Source organism: Topomyia yanbarensis, chromosome 2 (assembly GCF_030247195.1).
Source record: "Topomyia yanbarensis strain Yona2022 chromosome 2, ASM3024719v1, whole genome shotgun sequence".
Lineage (NCBI taxonomy): Eukaryota > Metazoa > Arthropoda > Insecta > Diptera > Culicidae > Topomyia > Topomyia yanbarensis.
In genome coordinates, this window is record NC_080671.1 from 225,900,740 (window position 1) to 225,922,977 (window position 22,238).

Sequence of the window (22,238 nt, forward strand, 5' to 3'; positions counted from 1 at the left end):
TTGCGAGGTAAAAATTTGGTTACCCTCTCACTAATGAAGAAAAAATAGACGATAAACTGCTGCCGGGGAAAAACGCGCAATTTAAACACTGCTGTTTATTTTTATCAGGCTTATGATGTCAACTTGTGTGAAGTATTGGTACATAAATTAATGATTCTCCGTTTTATGTTCTTCCGCGACTGCCTGCTGAAATATGTTTTCTTAAATGTGATTTTGTGTAAATGTTTGGGAGAAAAATTCTTTACTCTATGTTTGAATGAATAATTTTTCTTCCAAACATTTACAAAAAATCAATTTTGGAAAGCATTTTTCAGCATTGTATGCGTATGTAGCATTATTCGTTTGTTCGATCTAGTAACAGCTTTTGCTAAATCGAGAGATTTTGAAAATGGTTGTAGTTTTTAAACATCCGTGTTTGTTTTCGCAGATGTATGTTTCCCTACAGCTTATTTATCTTTTTGGGTGATGAATTCGTTATAGTTCTTATTGCTGGCTGGAACATTTCGAATACAAATTCGTCCAGTTTACTCTTCGTATAAAATAATGAGGGAGCTGGATTGCTGCAAGAACCGGTCAATCACATTGCTGACTACCGCCTACAAAGTGTTCACCGCCGCCCATAGAGAAAAATGGGAAATACAGAGCAGGTTTTACTGGGGCATGCATCAAAACAAACAAAATATTCTCGATTCGTCTTTCAAAAATATTGCGATTACAATGTGCCACCTGTTTATAGATTTTGAAGCCGCATATGATACAATCGATTGAGATCACCTGTGGGATCTAATACACGAATATGGGTTTCTAGCTAAACCGACATATTTGATCAAATCGACTATGGATCGAGTGATGTGTTACGCCGAGTTTCGGGGAAGGACTACGGCAAAGTAATGGGGTCTCTTATCTACTGTTTAATATCTTTTGGAATAAATGCGGTAATAAATGGTAACAATTGCGTCAAAGACAAAATGTGTACACGAGAGCAAGAGGTTCGAAGGAAGAAACATTACACCTTATGCTCATATGCTCGGTTCTAAATCAAGAGGTGTGATATAGGATCATGTCAATCTAATAATCAGACCTTGAAAGCGGAATATCCATCTCGTTATATCCTAGCAGTTTGGAAAATATTACAAACTACTATTTTTTTGGCACTCTAGACTACTTTATTACTACTACTGCATTTATATTCGACCAAAAATGAATTTTCTACGACTAAAAGAGTCGGTGCAAGTTGTAGTACACTGAAAATTACAATTATGTGGATGAATTTAAATCTATCGTGAATAACCATGAATGATATAACCTTAAATTTTTTGTATGTGGGCAAAAAATTTCTAGAAGACCGTTGATAGTTTCTCGTGGAAGGAACAAAAATATCTTCAAAATACAATACAGAAAACTTATCTTCACCGGATTCATTATGAAATTAGTATGTTGAGTGAGACATTTCTAGACTATTGCTGAAAGTTTTAACTCAATAAGCTATTATATCTTCATGTATACTTCAGCAAATTTTCTTATTTTCAATTCAGATTTGTTATTTGGCCGAGTCTCATATACCAATAGACTCAGTTTAACGAATTAGGACAATGTCTGAATGTGTGTGTTTTGACTTTCTCATATAGAAAGGTTATGCAATCACTCTGAAAAACGTCAACCTAATCCCGGCCCGGAGGGCCGAGTGTCATATCCCATTCGACTCAGTTCGTCGAGATCGGAAAAAGTCTGTATGTGTGTGTATGTGTGTATGTGTGTGTGTGTATGTATGTGCGTATGTGTCAAATAATGTCACTCATTTTTCTCAGAGATGGCTGGATCGATTTGCCCAAACTTAGTCTCAAATGAAAGGTGCAACCTTCCCATCGGCTGCTATTGAATTTTGGATCGATCGGAATTCTGGTTCCGGAATTACGGGTTTCAGAGTGCGGCCACACAGAAATTTCTCATAAAAACTATAGGAAAAATTAAAAATAGAATTTTTATTTTTGATGCTAAATGTATTCAAGGTGCATAAAACGTCGAGATTTGATGCAAACACTAAAAAAATTTGACGAAGATTCACTTTTTTGGATTTTGCACATTTTTGCCTTTCTCATATAGAAAGGTTATGCAATCACTCTGAAAAACGGCAACCTAATCCCGGCCCGGAGGGCCGAGTGTCATATCCCATTCGACTCAGTTCGTCGAGATCGGAAAAAGTCTGTATGTGTGTGTGTGTATGTGTGTATGTATGTGTGTGTATGTGTGTGTATGTATGTGCGTATGTGTCAAATAATGTCACTCATTTTTCTCAGAGATAGCTGGACCGATTTGCCCAAACTTAGTCTCAAATGAAAGGTGCAACCTTCCCATCGGCTGCTATTGAATTTTGGATCGATCGGAATTCTGGTTCCGGAATTACGGGTTTCAGAGTGCGGCCACACAGAAATTTCTCATAAAAACTATAGAAAAAATTAAAAATAGAATTTTTATTTTTGATGCTAAATGTATTCAAGGTGCATAAAACGTCGAGATTTGATGCAAACACTAAAAAAATTTGACGAAGATTCACTTTTTTGGATTTTGCACATTTTTGCCTTTCTCATATAGAAAGGTTATGCAATCACTCTGAAAAACGTCAACCTAATCCCGGCCCGGAGGGCCGTGTGTCATATCCCATTCGACTCAGTTCGTCGAGATCGGAAAAAGTCTGTATGTGTGTGTGTGTATGTGTGTATGTATGTGTGTATGTGTGTGTATGTGTGTGTGTATGTGTGTGTGTATGTATGTGCGTATGTGTCAAATAATGTCACTCATTTTTCTCAGAGATGGCTGGACCGATTTGCCCAAACTTAGTCTCAAATGAAAGGTGCACCCTTCCCATCGGCTGCTATTGAATTTTGGATCGATCGGAATTCTGGTTCCGGAATTACGGGTTTCAGAGTGCGGCCACACAGAAATTTCTCATAAAAACTATAGGAAAAATTAAAAATAGAATTTTTATTTTTGATGCTAAATGTATTCAAGGTACATAAAACGTCGAGATTTGATGCAAACACGAAAAAAATTTGACGAAGATTCACTTTTTTGGATTTTGCACATTTTTGCCTTTCTCATATAGAAAGGTTATGCAATCACTCTGAAAAACGTCAACCTAATCCCGGCCCGGAGGGCCGAGTGTCATATCCCATTCGACTCAGTTCGTCGAGATCGGAAAAAGTCTGTATGTGTGTGTGTATGTATGTGTGTGTGTGTGTATGTATGTATGTATATGTGTGTGTATGTGTGTGTATGTGTGTGTGTGTGTATGTGTGTGTGTATGTATGTGCGAATGTGTCAAATAATGTCACTCATTTTTCTCAGAGATGGCTGGACCGATTTGCCCAAACTTAGTCTCGAATGAAAGGTGCAACCTTCCCATCGGCTGCTATTGAATTTTGGATCGATCGGAATTCTGGTTCCGGAATTACGGGTTTCAGAGTGCGGCCACACAGAAATTTCTCATAAAAACTATAGGAATAATTAAAAATAGAATTTTTATTTTTGATGCTAAATGTATTCAAGGTGCATAAAACCTCGAGATTTGATGCAAACACGAAAAAATTTGACGAAGATTCACTTTTTTGGATTTTGCACATTTTTGCCTTTCTCATATAGAAAGGTTATACAATCACTCTGAAAAACGTCAACCTAATCCCGGCCCGGAGGGCCGAGTGTCATATCCCATTCGACTCAGTTCGTCGAGATCGAAAAAAGTCTGTATGTGTGTGTGTATGTGTGTATGTATGTATGTATGTGTGTGTATGTGTGTGTATATGTGTGTGTATGTGCGTATGTGTCAAATAATGTCACTCATTTTTCTCAGAGATGGCTGGACCGATTTGCCCAAACTTAGTCTCAAATGAAAGGTGCAACCTTCCCATCGGCTGCTATTGAATTTTGGATCGATCAGAATTCTGGTTCCGGAATTACGGGTTTCAGAGTGCGGCCACACAGAAATTTCTCATAAAAACTATAGGAATAATTAAAAATAGAATTTTTATTTTTGATGCTAAATGTATTCAAGGTGCATAAAACGTCGAAATTTGATGCAAACACGAAAAAAATTTGACGAAGATTCACTTTTTTGGATTTTGCACATTTTTGCCTTTCTCATATAGAAAGGTTATGCAATCACTCTGAAAAACGTCAACCTAATCCCGGCCCGGAGGGCCGAGTGTCATATCCCATTCGACTCAGTTCGTCGAGATCGAAAAAAGTCTGTATGTGTGTGTGTATGTGTGTATGTATGTGTGTATGTGTGTGTATGTGTGTGTGTATGTATGTGCGTATGTGTCAAATAATGTCACTCATTTTTCTCAGAGATGGCTGGACCGATTTGCCCAAACTTAGTCTCAAATGAAAGGTGCACCCTTCCCATCGGCTGCTATTGAATTTTGGATCGATCGGAATTCTGGTTCCGGAATTACGGGTTTCAGAGTGCGGCCACACAGAAATTTCTCATAAAAACTATAGGAATAATTAAAAATAGAATTTTTATTTTTGATGCTAAATGTATTCAAGGTGCATAAAACGTCGAGATTTGATGCAAACACTAAAAAAATTTGACGAAGATTCACTTTTTTGGATTTTGCACATTTTTGCCTTTCTCATATAGAAAGGTTATGCAATCACTCTGAAAAACGTCAACCTAATCCCGGCCCGGAGGGCCGAGTGTCATATCCCATTCGACTCAGTTCGTCGAGATCGGAAAAAGTCTGTATGTGTGTATGTGTGTATGTATGTGTGTATGTGTGTGTATGTGTGTGTGTATGTATGTGCGTATGTGTCAAATAATGTCACTCATTTTTCTCAGAGATGGCTGGACCGATTTGCCCAAACTTAGTCTCAAATGAAAGGTGCAACCTTCCCATCGGCTGCTATTGAATTTTGGATCGATCGGAATTCTGGTTCCGGAATTACGGGTTTCAGAGTGCGGCCACACAGAAATTTCTCATAAAAACTATAGGAAAAATTAAAAATAGAATTTTTATTTTTGATGCTAAATGTATTCAAGGTGCATAAAACGTCGAGATTTGATGCAAACACGAAAAAAATTTGACGAAGATTCACTTTTTTGGATTTTGCACATTTTTGCCTTTCTCATATAGAAAGGTTATGCAATCACTCTGAAAAACGTCAACCTAATCCCGGCCCGGAGGGCCGAGTGTCATATCCCATTCGACTCAGTTCGTCGAGATCGGAAAAAGTCTGTATGTGTGTGTGTATGTGTGTATGTATTTTTTTTTTATTTTTACAATGGAGAAGACCTTTATGTCCTAGCCCAGTACACGTGCTAACGGTAGGGTCCAATCTACCACACTGGGTGCACTGGGGGCGTGTCGGACTCGAATGGTGACCAGCCATTAATACCGACTAAACTCCATTGGGCTCCGCCATCATTCCTCCCAGGAACTACCTCTCGGTATTACTTCTGGGGGGATGGCTGTACTGAATGTACTCATTCACTCTCACTCACGCGTTCATACATCCTGTATGAGGCTTACTTGGGTGCTCTCTCAATCGCACTTTGATTCACTCTCAAACACTCCCACATGAGGCTGACTTTTGTGCTCACCTTTTACGTTCCATGCGAGGCTGACTTGTGTGCTCACCTTACTCATTCCTTGCTAGGCTTACTTTTGTGCTCGCCCTACCCATACCATGTGAGGCTGACTTGGGTGCTCACCCTATCACCTGATTCACTCTCAATCGTGCCACTCTATTGTACCTTTGTCACTCCCCCTGGCATCCCATGTGGGACATTTTTCTTAGGCCCCACTTCTGACATACCATGCGAGGCTGACTTGTGTGCTCACCTTTTTCACTCCTTGCTAGGCTGACTTTTGTGCTAGCCTCTACCAACCTGTGAGGCTGACTTTTATGCTCACCCTTAACATGCAGTGTGAGACTGACTTGGATGCTCACCCTTTCACTCCTCTGCCACGCCATGAGGCATCGATAGCTTAGTTCCAACATACTACGCTACGACCCTCCCGTCTTGGCATGAGGCAGTCCACTTATACGCCTATACACTCACTCTTCTGTCTTGCTTCGGGGTGGCTGGGTTTACCCCTTACGCGGTTGCCATTCGCTGCGCCAAACCTGCCTCGGCATGAACAGACCATTCACTCCCTTTTTTGCGCTTGGCCTTTTTTGCTCCAGCTAGCCAATCACTAGTTAACCGTGCCCGCCGTCTGTTGCTCGGTTCGCCAGATTACCTGTAGCCTACTGGCAATCTGGATGGTAGCAGCCGAGACTGCGTTCCACTTCTCCACCGTTTGACACATCCGCGGAATAAGGGTATCCGGGGTTGTGTCCCAGCTACAGACGTCAAGCATTGCTCTTCTTTCGACGTCGAACCGATGACATACGAACAGTATGTGTTCGGCAGTTTCATCTACACCTGGGCAGTCCGGGCAGACTGGGACCTCCGCGTGCCCGAACCTGTGGAGGTACTGACGGAAACAGCCATGGCCTGACAGGAATTGTGTCAGGTGGAAGTGAACTTCCCCATGGGGTCTTCCCACCCAGCTCGATATGCTAGGTATCAGCCGGTGGGTCCACCTACCTTTCGAGGAGTTGTCCCACTCACGCTGCCATCTGGCGACCGAGGTCACCCTGGTGCGCTCGCGGGCTCCCCTATTTCCACGTAGCTCAAAGCACTCCTCATCTTCCCGAATGACCAGCCCGACTGGCATCATGCTCGCTATCACGCAGGATGCATCGTGTGATACCGTGCGGTAGGCAGATATCACTCTGAGGCACATCACGCGGTAGGTGCTCTCCAGTTTCTGTAGGTAACTGGTTACCCTCAGTGCTCTTGACCATGACGGGCCGCCGTACCTGAGGATAGATACGGCAACGCCTGCCAGTAACCTACGTCTACTGGCGCACACCTTTGAGCTGTTGGACATCATTCTCGATAGTGCCGCAACAACAGTCGACGCTCTCTTGCACGTATAGTCGACATGGCTGCCGAAGGTCAGCTTGTCGTCTATAATGACTCCGAGAGACTTCAGACTTCGCTGTGAAGTGATCGCGACTTCTCCCACATGGATAACTGCATGTTGTGCCGACTTGCGGTTGTTGACGATAACTACCTCCGTCTTATGATGAGCGAGCTCCAGGCCTCTCGCGCTCATCCATTCCTCCACCGTGCTAATCGCGTGTTCTGCGGTTAGTTCTACCTCAGGAATTAACTCCCCGTAGACTTCCAGGGTTACGTCGTCGGCAAAGCCGACGATCTTGACCCCAGGAGGGAACTTCAGTCTCAGAACCCCGTCATACATGAGGTTCCATAGCACCGGGCCTAGGATCGAGCCCTGCGGGACTCCGGCGGTAATCGGAACCCTTTTCTGACCGGCATCGGTCTCGTATAGCAGTACGCGGTTTTGGAAGTAACTTTCCAGGATCCGGTACAGACCCACCGGTAGGCTAAGCCGGTGTAACGAGAGCGCGATGGCATCCCAGCTTGCGCTGTTGAATGCGTTCTTTACGTCAAGTGTCACTAACGCACAGTATCGAATACCTCGCCTTTTTCGTTGGATCGCTATCTCGGCAGTATTTATCACTGAGTTGAGAGCGTCCACTGTGGACTTACCCTTCCGAAAGCCAAACTGGTTGCTTGACAGACCGTCCGTACCTTCCGCGTACGGGGTGAGCCTGTTGAGGATGATCCTCTCAAGCAGTTTGCCAGTCGTGTCTATCAGACAGATTGGTCTGTACGCCGATGGGTCGCCTGGCGGCTTCCCGGGCTTCGGCAACAGCACCAGTTTCTGCCTTTTCCATCTATCGGGGAAACGGCACTCGTCAAGGCATCTCTGCATAGCTAGCCTGAACATGTTCGGGTTCGCTATGATCGCTGCCTTGAGAGCGCTGTTTGGAACTCCATCCGGCCCTGGAGCTTTGGTCATTGCTAGGGAATTAGCCACTGCGAGTAGTTCTTCATTCGTCACCGGAGCGACCATTTCGGCCGTGCCCGCACTGTCTCGTAGTGCAGATGGCCAGGGGCTTGTGGCTCGAGACGGGAAGAGTACTTCGATAATCGTTGCCAACCGGTCCGGAGACCGTTCTGGGGGTGAGGAGCCCCCTTTGGTCTTGGCCATCACAATCCGGTAGGCGTCACCCCACGGATTCGCGTTGGCACTCTCACACAGGTTGTCGAAACACGCTCTCTTGCTGCTTTTAATAGCCTTGTTAAGGGCTAATTTCGCAGCTCGAAACACTTCACGGCGGTTCTCTCTTGCATCCTCGGTGCGAGCTCTTTGCATCCTACGTCTAGCTCTGAGACAGGCTGACCGTAGAGCTGAAATCTCGGCACTCCACCAGTATACCGGGCATCTACCGTTTCTTGGCAGTGTTTTTCCCGGCATAGTGGCGTCGCACGTGTATGTATGTGTGTATATGTGATAAAAACTATAGGAAAAATTAAAAATAGAATTTTTATTTTTGATGCTAAATGTATTCAAGGTACATAAAACGTCGAGATTTGATGCAAACACGAAAAAAATTTGACGAAGATTCACTTTTTTGGATTTTGCACATTTTTGCCTTTCTCATATAGAAAGGTTATGCAATCACTTTGAAAAACGTCAACCTAATCCCGGCCCGGAGGGCCGAGTGTCATATCCCATTCGACTCAGTTCGTCGAGATCGGAAAAAGTCTGTATGTGTGTGTATGTGTGTGTATGTGTGTGTTTGTGTGTATGTATGTATGTGTATGTGTGTGTATGTGTGTATGTGTGTGTATGTGTGTGTATGTATGTGCGTATGTGTCAAATAATGTCACTCATTTTTCTCAGAGATGGCTTGACCGATTTGCCCAAATTTAGTCTCGAATGAAAGGTGCAACCTTCCCATCGGCTGCTATTGAATTTTGGATCGATCGGAATTCTGGTTCCGGAATTACGGGTTTCAGAGTGCGGCCACACAGAAATTTCTCATAAAAACTATAGGAAAAATTAAAAATAGAATTTTTATTTTTGATGCTAAATGTATTCAAGGTGCATAAAACGTCGAGATTTGATGCAAACACGAAAAAAATTTGACGAAGATTCACTTTTTTGGATTTTGCACATTTTTGCCTTTCTCATATAGAAAGGTTATGCAATCACTCTGAAAAACGTCAACCTAATCCCGGCCCGGAGGGCCGAGTGTCATATCCCATTCGACTCAGTTCGTCGAGATCGGAAAAAGTCTGTATGTGTGTGTGTGTGTGTGTATGTATCTGTGTATGTGTGTGTATGTGTGTGTGTATGTGTGTGTGTATGTGCGTATGTGTCAAATAATGTCACTCATTTTTCTCAGAGATGGCTGGACCGATTTGCCCAAACTTAGTCTCAAATGAAAGGTGCAACCTTCCCATCGGCTGCTATTGAATTTTGGATCGATCGAAATTCTGGTTCCGGAATTACGGGTTTCAGAGTGCGGCCACACAGAAATTTCTCATAAAAACTATAGAAAAAATTAAAAATAGAATTTTTATTTTTGATGCTAAATGTATTCAAGGTGCATAAAACGTCGAGATTTGATGCAAACACGAAAAAAATGTGACGAAGATTCACTTTTTTGGATTTTGCACATTTTTGCCTTTCTCATATAGAAAGGTTATGCAATCACTCTGAAAAACGTCAACCTAATCCTGGCCCGCAGGGCCGAGTGTCATATCCCATTCGACTCATGTCATATCCCATTCGACTCAGTTCGTCGAGATCGGAAAAAGTCTGTATGTGTGTGTATGTGTGTATGTATGTGTGTATGTGTGTGTATATATATGTGTGTGTGTGTATGTATGTGCATATGTGTCAAATAATGTCACTCATTTTTCTCAGAGATGGCTGGACCGATTTGCCCAAACTTAGTCTCAAATGAAAGGTGCAACCTTCCCATCGGCTGCTATTGAATTTTGGATCGATCGGAATTCTGGTTCCGGAATTACGGGTTTCAGAGTGCGGCCACACAGAAATTTCTCATAAAAACTATAGGAATAATTAAAAATAGAATTTTTATTTTTGATGCTAAATGTATTCAAGGTGCATAAAACGTCGAGATTTGATGCAAACACGAAAAAAATTTGACGAAGATTCACTTTTTTGGATTTTGCACATTTTTGCCTTTCTCATATAGAAAGGTTATGCAATCACTCTGAAAAACGTCAACCTAATCCCGGCCCGGAGGGCCGAGTGTCATATCCCATTCGACTCAGTTCGTCGAGATCGGAAAAAGTCTGTATGTGTGTGTATGTGTGTGTGTATGTGTGTGTGTATGTATGTGCGTATGTGTCAAATAATGTCACTCATTTTGCTCAGAGATGGCTGGACCGATTTGCCCAAACTTAGTCTCAAATGAAAGGTGCAACCTTCCCATCGGCTGCTATTGAATTTTGGATCGATCGGAATTCTGGTTCCGGAATTACGGGTTTCAGAGTGCGGCCACACAGAAATTTCTCATAAAAACTATAGGAAAAATTAAAAATAGAATTTTTATTTTTGATGCTAAATGTATTCAAGGTGCATAAAACGTCGAGATTTGATGCAAACACGAAAAAAATTTGACGAAGATTCACTTTTTTGGATTTTGCACATTTTTGCCTTTCTCATATAGAAAGGTTATGCAATCACTGAAAAACGTCAACCTAATTTTTTTTTCGACTCGCATAAGGTTTCTGGATTTTAACAGGGGCGTAGTTGATGGTTTACGGAGAGGGGTTACACCCCCCCCTCTACTGTTCACTCCCCTCCTTTAAAAATCTCCTTAAATCACCCCTCAGACCACCACCTCATACCCCTCCCTTTCAACCCCTTCATCTTTAAACCATCACTATATTACAAAGCATACCAATTTAAGCTGGGGAGTCGTTCGTTCATGGGACTTTCTCCCTCCTCACATACCCATCCCCGCATGACAAAATGAGTTAGCAAGCAGATAACATTGATCTAATGCTGATTAGGCTAATGGAGTATGATATTTTTTTGTTTCAAGTGTTTCACCGTCGACACGTAGCTCATCAAGTTCGTGGCTGGCATGCCATTGTGTATAAGTGCAAAGTGTACTAAGAATGTAATGGACATTTCCACAATTATGTTGAACATAAAAAGCCTCCGTGCCATAGTTTAGAGAAATGAGAAAGGCACAATTGCACCGCTAGGTGGATTAAAAGAGGTTTTTTGTTTTTTGTTTTTTTGAGGACAGAAAAAAACATCCAGAAAAGCCCTGAGGTTGCAGGAAAAAATATATTAAACTCTAACGTCTCAGGGAGCTGGTTTGTGTTGCCACCCGACTCGCCAAAAACCACTGCTTCCACCTGCCCAAAACCTGAGTCCTCCTCGGCACTACCTTACAGCATTACTTCGGCAGAGGGTTTATATGAACACAACACCCATTCTAATTCCACTACTTAGCAGTTAGTTCCTTCTGTAGAGTTACAGCACTACTCCTCGACGGTGGTGTGCTCCACCATCCACACAGGCTGGCAATTTCTGCATAACAGTCGGAAAGCTAGCTGTGGGTCGAAACTTAGTGCTCTTCCCCTACGAAGATAATCTGGGCGGCAAACTTCAGAATGTCTAATTACCCTAGCCCTTCGGCTCCCTTGTGCCATTTAGCACCGAAACTTTCTTCTCGTACCATTCAGCACCACTTACTCCTTCAGCTCCCTACTTGTTCGCAAATTACTCGGTCCAATCCCCAACGTTGGATCTGGCCTACTCCGAAGGTGAATTCCTAGGTGAGAGAGGTTCTTCCAATACCGAGCAGTAGATTTTTCCCGATATCGATGTTCGTTTCCGTGAGCCAATTAGCTTCCAGCTTTGTTCCGATCTAGTCGACCTAGTCTACTCTACGGGCCAGTTCTTAGGTGCTAAAGTCCATTCAGTGGAGCGTAGCTTCCGGTTCAATGGCGCCCCAATGACCCATTGATAATTATTCGACGCGGTTTCCTCGGTCTGATCCCCGGCTGTGCATCTACTCTACTCACTAGCTATCCGGAGGGGTGTTGAGGTCGATCCGGCGATTCCGATTAAGTCCGATATCCGGTCCACTGGCGCCCAGGTGACTCGAACCCGGTTCTACGCTACTTTGTTGGTCCATTCGCCACTTCCTCTGCATCTCGGAGAGCATACTCGTAACCACTCTGTTGACAGCGTCCTAGGTATGCTCGTCGTGGCTCATCTCTCGACGATGCTGTCAACTATCACACCCTATGAAAACTTCTTCGAACCTAGACCACGTGTTCCGATGTCTCTGCACGTTCACGCACTCCGGACAAAGGAGTGACGAAGCATATTCAAACCGATGCAAGTATTTCCGGAAGTATCCGTGCCCGTACAAAATCTGCACTCGTACAAATCTAACCACTCACGATTCGTACGGCCATCAGCCGGAATGTCCTGTTCAGCTTTTCACGGTTCCGCTTGGTTTTCAGCGCAGCTCGCCAAGCAGGAACCTCATATCGAAGTTTCGGTGACGAAACAGTAGATAGCATAAATCTCGTGCTGCTTCTCAAGTAGCCAACATTTGGCATGATTCTCGTTGTCTTCGTCGACTTTTTACAGGCGTAGTCGACGTGGTTGTTGAAACTCAACCGGTCGTCGATTATCACTCAAAATTGCTACATTGCATGCTTCGATGCAATCACGTGCCCTCCAGCGCCGATCTGAATCCGCTGAATCGCTTTGGCGTTGCTGACCAACAACTTGTGGTGAGTTATTTGCAGTTTGACTCCGTTCATCCAGCTCTCGATTGCTTCAATTGTCTCCGTCACCGAAAACTCCACTTCTTCAAGTGTCTCACCCATCACCGTTAGTTACATGTCGTCCGCGAAACCCACACAGAAAAAAATATTTTGTGATTTTAAGTTTATTTTCATGCACATATTTGGAGCATGAATATAAATGTAGAATTAAGTTCCACCACAAATCCACACGACTTGTCGTGCTTTCTTCAACAAAATTAATTATAATTCTACACGTGGATTGAAAATTACAGTTTCTTCAAACGCTTGGTTTTCAGCGCAGCTCCCCAAGCAGGAACCTCATATCGAACTATCGATGACGAAACAGTAGATAGCATAAATCTCGTGCTGCTTCTCGAGTAGCCGACATTTGGCATGATTCTCGTTGTCTTCGCCGACTTTTCACAGGCGTAGTCGACGAGGTTGTTGAAACTCAACCGGTCGTCGGTTATCACTCAAAATTGCCACAGTGTACGGTTCGATGCAATCACGTGCCCTCCAACGCCGATCTGAATCCGCAGAATCGCTTTGACGTTACTGACCAACAACTTGTGGTGAGTTATTTGCAGCTTGACTCCGTTCAAAATGTAAAATTAAGTTCCACCACAAATCCACACGACTTGTCGTGCTTTCTTCAACAAATTTATTTATAATTCTACACGTGGATTGAAAATTACAGTTTCTTCAAACGGAAAACCAATGCACTTCAATGTATTTTTTACACGCATATTGCTGTAAAATGAATGACATGTAATATTACAGGAATGAAAGTGTAAAATTGTATGCTTATTGATGCTGCAATTGAGCATTGATTTTAACGTAATTTTTAATCAAAGTTTTGATTCAATCTTTGTATGTTTACATTCGTATTGATTTACATGTCGTTTGACTTTCATTATTTTTTTTGTGTGCACGATTTTCACTTTCCTGGGCAGCCGCAGTGTTAAGACCCCATCGTACAGCCCGTTCCAAAGTGCTGAAACGAGAATGGAGCCCTGGGGAACGCCTGCTGTGACTCGCATTGACTTCTGCCCTTCGCTCGTTTCGCACAGCAGCACTCTGCTCTAGAAGTAGCTCTTCAGGATCTGGCATAGATAGTTGGGAACCCTCATTCTCTACAGCGCTGCAGCAATGGCTGTCCAGTTGGCGCTGTTAAATACATTCTTAATATCTATCGTGACCACAGCCCAGTATCGATATCCTCTTCACTTCTGTTTAGATGCCTTCGCAGCACTCCTAAACATTGTCCGAATTGCATCCACCGTTGACGCTTCTTGCGCAATCCGAGCTGCCTCTTAGTTAGTCCGCGCTCCCCCTCGTTGCATTTCATCAACCTGTTAAGGATGATTCTTTCCAGGAATTTTCCGAGTGTATCCAGCAGACATAAAAGGCCGGATCGCCCGGTGGCTTCCTTGGCTTCTGCTGCAGTACCAGCTTCTATACCTTCCAAATTTCGGGGAACCTTTATTTAAACACTTCTGCAGCACCATCCTGAACACGTCCGGATATGCCAGGATCGCAGCTTTCAGTGCCACGTTTGGTATTCTATCCGGACCGGGCTTTCTTTGATTTCAGACACTTCGATGCTTTGTCGAGCTCATCGTTACTTTCCGATCGTCCGTGTGTGCTCCTTCTTCTTCGCCGTACGGTGTTGGTGGCCAGATAGTTGGATCGTGCTTCGGGAAAAGACCCTCGATAATTATATTCAGCTTACTCGGGCACATTTTGGCTGGCGTCGTCGAGCACTTCATTTTCGCCATCACGACTCGGTACGCGTCGCCCCAGGGATTAGCGTCTACTTCTCGTCACAGCTCTTTGTGGCAATCTGATTTTTTAAGTCTGGTCTCCTATTTTAAAGCGGCCCTCGCTTCCCGAAATGCTGCCTTGCGCTCTGCTCTATTTGACTCCGATAATGTTCTCTGAGTTCGTCTTCTGGCTCTTAGACAAGCAGCGTGTAGCGTACTAAACGTCTCGTTCTACCAATAAGCTGGACCCCGTCTATTACATGGTTCCAGTTTTCGCGGCATTCTGGCGTTACAATCCGCCATAATCCTTCTTGTAAGATTAGCTGTATCCACGTTCTCGGTTCAGCCTTTCGACCGAAATGCCTCAACGAAGAGGTCTTTGTTGAAGGCATTCGTTTTCCGCTTTCGCTCACCATGCTACAGCAAACTTCCGTTGACCAATACGGTAGCGAATCGCCTGGTGGTCGCTATGCGTATATGTTTCACATACTCTCAAATCCATGTTCGCCGTCAATGTAGGACTACAGATACCCCCTCTTGTGTTGGTTACTCTCCACGCCCCAGGCGTTCATCCAATTCTCAAGAACGTTGACGTTACTATCTCTGTACCGCTGTTGCGCGTTCTTACTGTAGTGGTTGCTCGCAAAATCTGGCAAAAAATTGGGAGGGCAACGGTGAGACCTAATTAACCACTAGGCGCTTTTCAGACAATCTTTGTTGCAGAATTCGGTTCACATTTTTGGTTGTGATGAAAATCGGAGTCTTACGGCCATAACAGCAAATTTACTGTTAGATCATATGCTTTTTCCGGCAAACTTGTCTATAAAAACAATGTTATACTTTTTTAGAATATCTCTGTGATCGTTTCAGCCTAAAGTTTCTGTTCCGGAAGATGTTGGAAGTCAAATTTGACATACGTTTTATCACCCTTTCAGATGCATTTATTGACTTTGTTCAGATCCTGATCATATATCTTTCAGACTCGCGATTTTGGCCATAATGTTTTGCCTTACGTTCCAGTTCAATTGCTTAATAGCCGTATACTTGAAAAAAAAACTTTTTGCCTCTATGCCCGAAAGTCCTGGAGTAGCTTTGAAAGTCTTTATGAAATCCTGACACAGTTTTTGAAATCGACACGATGGCACCTTCAGGGCTGCAGACAAACATTACATGAAATCTGTTTGAACTGTACATATACGACCTATGATCGCAAATCAGTCCCATAAAGATAGGAAATCCCATAGTAAACGGGATAAATATGCGCTCATGGATAGAAAAGAGGATTGGATGTTGTGATCATCATACTCGGGTTTTCATTTCTTACGTACAGAATTAATTCTCTTTTTTTCATCGCATGACGATTTATGAAAACATTAACTTTTTAAAAACTTTTACACGAGATCTCAAGAGAATTGTAATTGTAAGCAGATTACAGTCAAAAGCTTCCAGAAATGACTGCAAAGAGTACTGTACCCGATAAGAAGACGCATAACGATTCTACATTCGTATAGCTTCAAGCTAACTCAGATTTTTTTGTAAATTTTTTGAATCATGTTAGGAAAATCTTGTTAAAAAATCAGAGTGGATATTAGCATTCATATTGCCATTTTAACAGTTAACTTGCTTCAGTTGTTAAAAGACCAATTAATTTTTTTTTTGAAAGTTCAAAACTCAAGCATGCTTCAATTAAAAATTTTACAACTGATCAAAAAACAAAAAGTAAATAAATTCAATAAAAGAGTACAATGAACTGAACTCAAAAAGTGGATAATTCCATAAAAAAGTAGTTTTTTCCGAATTTGGGTAATCAGATCTAAATATTTACGAAATGTATTATTTCTGTTTCTATCTCGACAGGATGTGGTAATGGAATATGACCCACTGACGACGTCAATTATAGTGCTTTAAAAATCTGGATGGTCTTAGCTATCGGTCGATGGGTTTCTATTCTTTGTGATATATTTTTCTTCCAATGGGCTTAAGCTTTAAAAAATCAATATTTAACCTTCATTTTATGATATCTTTCTTTTCATAACAAAATGTGAATTCTGACCAAGATTTTCACCAAAAAATACTTTTTCAATTTATGAAAAAATTCTATAGTAAAGGAGATAACCTCTAATGGATTTATAAGAAAAATGAACCAAAACAAAACCTTCTAAACAACTTCTGAGCAACCCCGAGAATTAAGTAGAAAGTCATCTTTCTGCAGGAAAAAAATTGATAGCAATTATCGGGGTTTGTAAATGGTTCAAAATACATTTAGAAAACATAGTTAGGAAAGAAATCGTTTTTTTCTCGTAAACCAGTGCTATTTATAGCGACTGGACAATCCGGGTATTTGATGCGAACCATGGTTGAATGCATTAGAGTTTTCCAGGGAACCACCTTCTGGTCACGCTCCACACACATATTTCCCACGATTGCATATCTCTAGCGAAAGTAACGCTTTCCCTAAAAGCCGACGACGCCTTGCAGCTTGTCTACTGATCACACTAGCGAGTCTCTCCTGTGCCCAAAAGCCTTCCGATGTAAACATGAGTGTATTGAACTGTGATCGACGCTGGCGACTGATCCACTCGTAATCACAACATCGAAGTATTGCACAGTTCAGAAGTGGCAAATGTCATCCTTCAATGACTATTTAATGCTACGTTGTACATCAATACTAAATTCTGCTTAAATTATACCATTTCATATTCAAAACTCAAAAATTGCTTTTAATCTAACCAATAACCATCTCACACATGGTCAGGGATTCCGACCATCTGCGATCGTCGATTACACTAGTTTACAAATTTCAAAAAGTTGTGATATTCTCAACTTTTCTTTATCATTTTCATAGTAAAATGGCCCGCTGGAAACGAAAATGCGGTTGAAAAACATTGGCTCTTCACTTCATCAAAAATATCTCCAGTTGTAGGGGAGAGAGGGTAACAGTGGATCAGCAGGAACTATGAAACATTCCCAATAAAATCATAATGCATGATCAGAAACGTCTCATTCCTTCATATTTCACGATTTATAATTCTTTACGCGTTTTGCTATATTTTGGAAGAGATGTGATAACTCTATCTCTTTTAATGGATATTTGTTTGTTTTGTGATAGCCAGAGTAAATTTGCAATGAAATACATTATTCCATCTTTATGAGTTACCATTCATTGAATAAATGTTTAGTCTATTGCTATTTTTAGCTAATTTTATGCTCAACATTTGCCGCGAACAAAGTTTTTTGGTAGCTTCTCATGGTTCTGTGTAATTTCACAATTTTCATAAATAGACCCATTGAGTAACTGTGAAACAATGGCGTATGGGGAGCAGTGCTTTTTTTGTTTTTGTGGTCTGTCTCAAAATGTGAATGGGTTCCGATTTTCCACAGTAAATACTTCTCATATAGTGCAAAATTAGTAAATTTGGGCAAGTTTTGTAGAAATTGTCTCTTATCCCGATCAGAAACACATAACAGAAATATTTCAAAACTATCTCACGCACTGTTACTTGTTATAAATTTCTGTTATTTTAACTACTAACGAGACCTAATTTATAACACAATATGTTACAAAAATTGTCTTCTGTTATAATCTTGTTATTTCATTCTGATCGGGATTTCAGGATTGCAGCTAATATGCATATATGGTGGTTTGATGTTACGCGATGATATATTGGATTCTTTCGTAAACAAACGACTTTAATTCAAAGCGTTAGGATCATATTTCATATATTTCACTATAGACGACATCGTGTTTCATAGTTCCTACCCATGGGGCACACTGATACATTTTACCACCGACTGTTTATTATCCAAAAAATTTTAATTCTCGTGAATTTTACCGGCTGGAAAAATATATGTATTAGTTAACAACAGAGTGGCACTATGTATCACTTTTGGTTACACAAATAACATGTATTATCATCAAAATTAAATTGTAGAAAAAATGTGTTTCATTGTTACCCTCTCTCCCTAATCCACCGATTTTAATGATTTTAATATCATTTGATCGACAATTGCAATACTATCCATTAATCCTACAATATTTTTGGCCACCAATACAATTAGGTCTCTATTCAGTAATTAATTAAAAAATAATTGCCATTTTCTGCAAAATTTTGGATTTTCTTTTTATTTGACTGTGAATTACTCAAAGAAGTATGATTTTTTAAGTATTTTTGTAAAACTTACAAAAAGTCAATTCCTCAGAGTTTTGCGTTTCTCACATAGAAAGGTTATGCAATCGGTCGGAATTTCGACCTTTTAACTAAGGCGCGCAACGTCGAATCTCTTATACCATTCGACGCAGTTCGTCGAGGTCGGAAAATGTCTATGTGTGTGTATGTATGTATGTATGTATACACGTGTGCATGTGTCAAATAATCTCACTGATTTTTCTCAGAGATGGCTGGATTTGTACAAGGAAAGGTACGACGCATGGGTCGCTATTGATTTTATTATTGATCCGATTTCCGGTTCCGGAGTTACGGGTTGAAGAGTACTATCACACAGCAAATTCCCATATAAACTGGTACCACCATGATGTCCAAATGAAGCAATATTAAAATGTGTGCAACATTGTTTGGATTTGCGTGTCTAGATCATTGATGACCCATCGAAGTCGTAATCAGAAGGCGGATAGAAATAAAATTTTAAAAAAGTTTTTGGGGACGCAACACCGTTCATTTGAGACTAAGTTTGGTCAAGTCGGTCCAGTGATCACTGAGAAATGGCCTTTAATTCTGAATTTGGATACTTTCGCCGGGACTTCCGGAACCATCGATGATGGCCAATGTGGCCTATGAGACTTTAAATTATGGTTAGTGACCTAGAGCTACAAATCCAGGCAGTTGTTGTCACATTTTGGATTTTTTTTAACCTTTTTACATTCATCGCCGTATACGTCGAAATCGGGCTTTGCTGTGGGTTAGTACTACGTGTAATTCCGGAACCGGAAGTCGGATCGCTTAGAAATTCAATAGCAGCCGTTATACCTTTCATTTGAGACCAAGTTTGTAAAAATCGGTAAAGAATTCTCTGATACATAGGTATGATATTAACTTAGGGACTTGGCAAGTTCCCCGGGGGCATCAAGAACCCTCATAGCTGGCCAATACCAAAGCGACTTCGATGGATCATCAATGATCTAGACACGCAAATCCAAGTAATGCACGCATTTTAATATGTATTGCTTCATTTGGACATCATGGTGGTATCAGTTTATATGGGATTTTGCTGTGTGATCGTACTCTTCAATCCGTAACTCCGGAACAGGAAATCGGATCAATAATAAAATCAATAGCGACCCATGTGTAGTACCTTTCCTTTGAGACAATTTGTACAAATCGGTCCCGCAATCTCTTAATAAAATCGGTGAGATTGTTTGACACATGCACACATACATACATACATACATACATACATACATACACACACATAGACTGTAACGTTCGTACGAGAGATTAGAGGAATCTCAAACTCGGTGGTTTATGCGCCACTCTCGCGGTTAACGAGAGACCACCAGTCGTGTTAGCTTGCCCGACTATGCTACTAAAGCATGAAATCGTTCCTCAGGGTATTCGCTCGAACGGTCCACTTTAGCTACACCAAAATATCAGAACCAACTGTCTTATGTTCACCGTGTTACCTTCGCCATCGACTAAATTCGCAATTTAAATTTCACACTCTTCCACAACCTGAAAACCGTCGAATCGAGAACAAAATTTCGGAAAACCAAAGTGGAGAAAACGAAACGGAAACAAGAGTGAGTTCCTTAAAGGATTCTGTTCATAACGTAACGGAAACTCAAAAAAACGTAAATTTAAACTTGTATTTTCATACCACTTTAGCTAATTCAAAACGTTCGGATCGGACAATAGTTTATACGAGGGCGGGCAAAATGTCAACATGGCCATGAAAACTTAACGAACATACCTGCGCAGGTTTTTTGTGGCGGGAACGATGACGACGAATTAGCGATGGTCGCCGCCGCACGGATGTGGATCCACTGCACTGACTCAAAGTCGACGAAGTGTGGTCGACTACGGCGGCTCGTGTGCGTCTGGCCGAATTAAAGGTGCGGAGTGTGGTTCGGCTGGACGGAAGACTTCCGGTTTGGTCGACGAGAGCAGAAACCTCCGCAACAGACAACGTACCCTGGAAGGACCTCACGTACTAAGATTCCGTACCGATCCCCCACGATGAAATGAACTGCTACTTCGGATTGTTGGCTCTCGGACAACTTCGCAAACGTGATAACGGAAACCACCAACTCCGTTTGACTACCGAGACGGCGGGCCTTAGCGCGGCACACGAGCACAAAATACCAGCAAAATCCAGCCCGTACAAAACGCTCGTTGGACGAGCGCTGCTGTCCAACGCGAACGCAAATTAATTAAATGTTCAAAAACTAAAATATCCAAAAATTACCTTTGTACTCAAATCTTTCCGAAACACCAGAACAGAATTCACTTTAGAAGTGTTTTAGTAACACCGAAAATTTAAATCTATATGGACAAATTAAAATTACTTTGTTACAACTCACTCTCCTTTAACTTAAAATTCAAAAATTACCTTGAACTTATTTTAATTCAAACACCATCACTTGAAATCACTTGAGGAAACTTTTAGCGAACTTCTGTTCTCCAGCCGATTCTTTTGCGAAGTGGACGAGTGTGAAATGGTTTCAAACCACGAAACCTCGGTCTATTGTACCGATTTGGCGGTTTAATTCGGAACATGTCCGCGCCCATGCGAAGGCGGTAAAGTTCTTTGGTATGGCGGCTATATACTTCGATACCTTTTGTGTATGTTCACCCGCCACCATGCGGTGACTGGCTGAACTTCATGTTCATACCACACCTAAACAATTATATAAAGCTCAAGTTGTGTGGCGGCTTTTCGAAATGTTTCATGCTGGAATTATTTCAGCACACGTTAAAATGAAACTAACTAGGTTTTGATGACAGATTACCTAAAATTCTGAAATACGTTACATCACTCCACTCAAATTTATGAAAATTTGATCAATGGAAAAATTGATCAAATTTTCATAACCCTACAGATACATTTCTAAAAAGATTGAGATCTAAAAAATCAATAAGCAAATTACGCTTTTGTTGATCTAACAAACCTAACCGAGCTACCCATTTATGCAAGCTGAATCTATGTATCTATTTATTGGAATTTATCCAACCTATCGATAGATTTCTACTAAAAACGGTGTAACGGAACGTAAAACTAGTTATTTGTAGAATTTTCAGCATCAGAATTTCATCTGACAATTAGTAATTTTCCACCAAAAACTTTAAAATTTGCCTTAAATCAACATTATCAACATTATTATTGACTCTCTAATTGATTTATTAGCTCTTCAATGTAAATGAACAAATTTAAAATCAAACCACAGCGACTTGTTATCTACTGCATCAAACCCTATTTTGAAATATTTCATAGAAAACTTGCGCTATAATTTATAGCATCGACCAAAAAAACTTGCATAAACGGCAACCCTGCCAGAATCTGACAGAACCGTGAAAGCTTTCGTCAATTGTCAAACGAAGAAAACATTGTACAATGAGCCTGTGTTTCCACATAGCTCTCGAAATAATTGGACAAATCTGGTAAGTTCAGGTAATGCACCTGCCAAAAACGTACACTAATCACTATTTTCTTTCTTTCTAGATACATTTCATCTGGGATTCGCGGCTGAGCCCCCAATTGTGATAGTGGGGAGTCGAACCCTTCGC

At 41.5% G+C, this 22,238-nt stretch overlaps 1 protein-coding gene and 1 long non-coding RNA gene across 2 annotated transcripts in view; one reads left to right on the top strand and one right to left on the bottom strand.

Annotated features, from left to right (window-relative positions):
* LOC131682930 (sodium/hydrogen exchanger 9B2) overlaps positions 1 to 22,238 on the top strand; it is a 588,370-nt gene that overhangs the window by 544,090 nt on the left and 22,042 nt on the right. The window lies entirely within an intron of this gene.
* Positions 19,952 to 21,374, bottom strand: LOC131682935 (uncharacterized). Its single transcript, XR_009304274.1, has 3 exons — positions 21,064 to 21,374; positions 20,920 to 20,996; positions 19,952 to 20,860 (listed from the first exon to the last, which is right to left on the bottom strand). It is a non-coding gene; the product is annotated as an uncharacterized LOC131682935 (long non-coding RNA).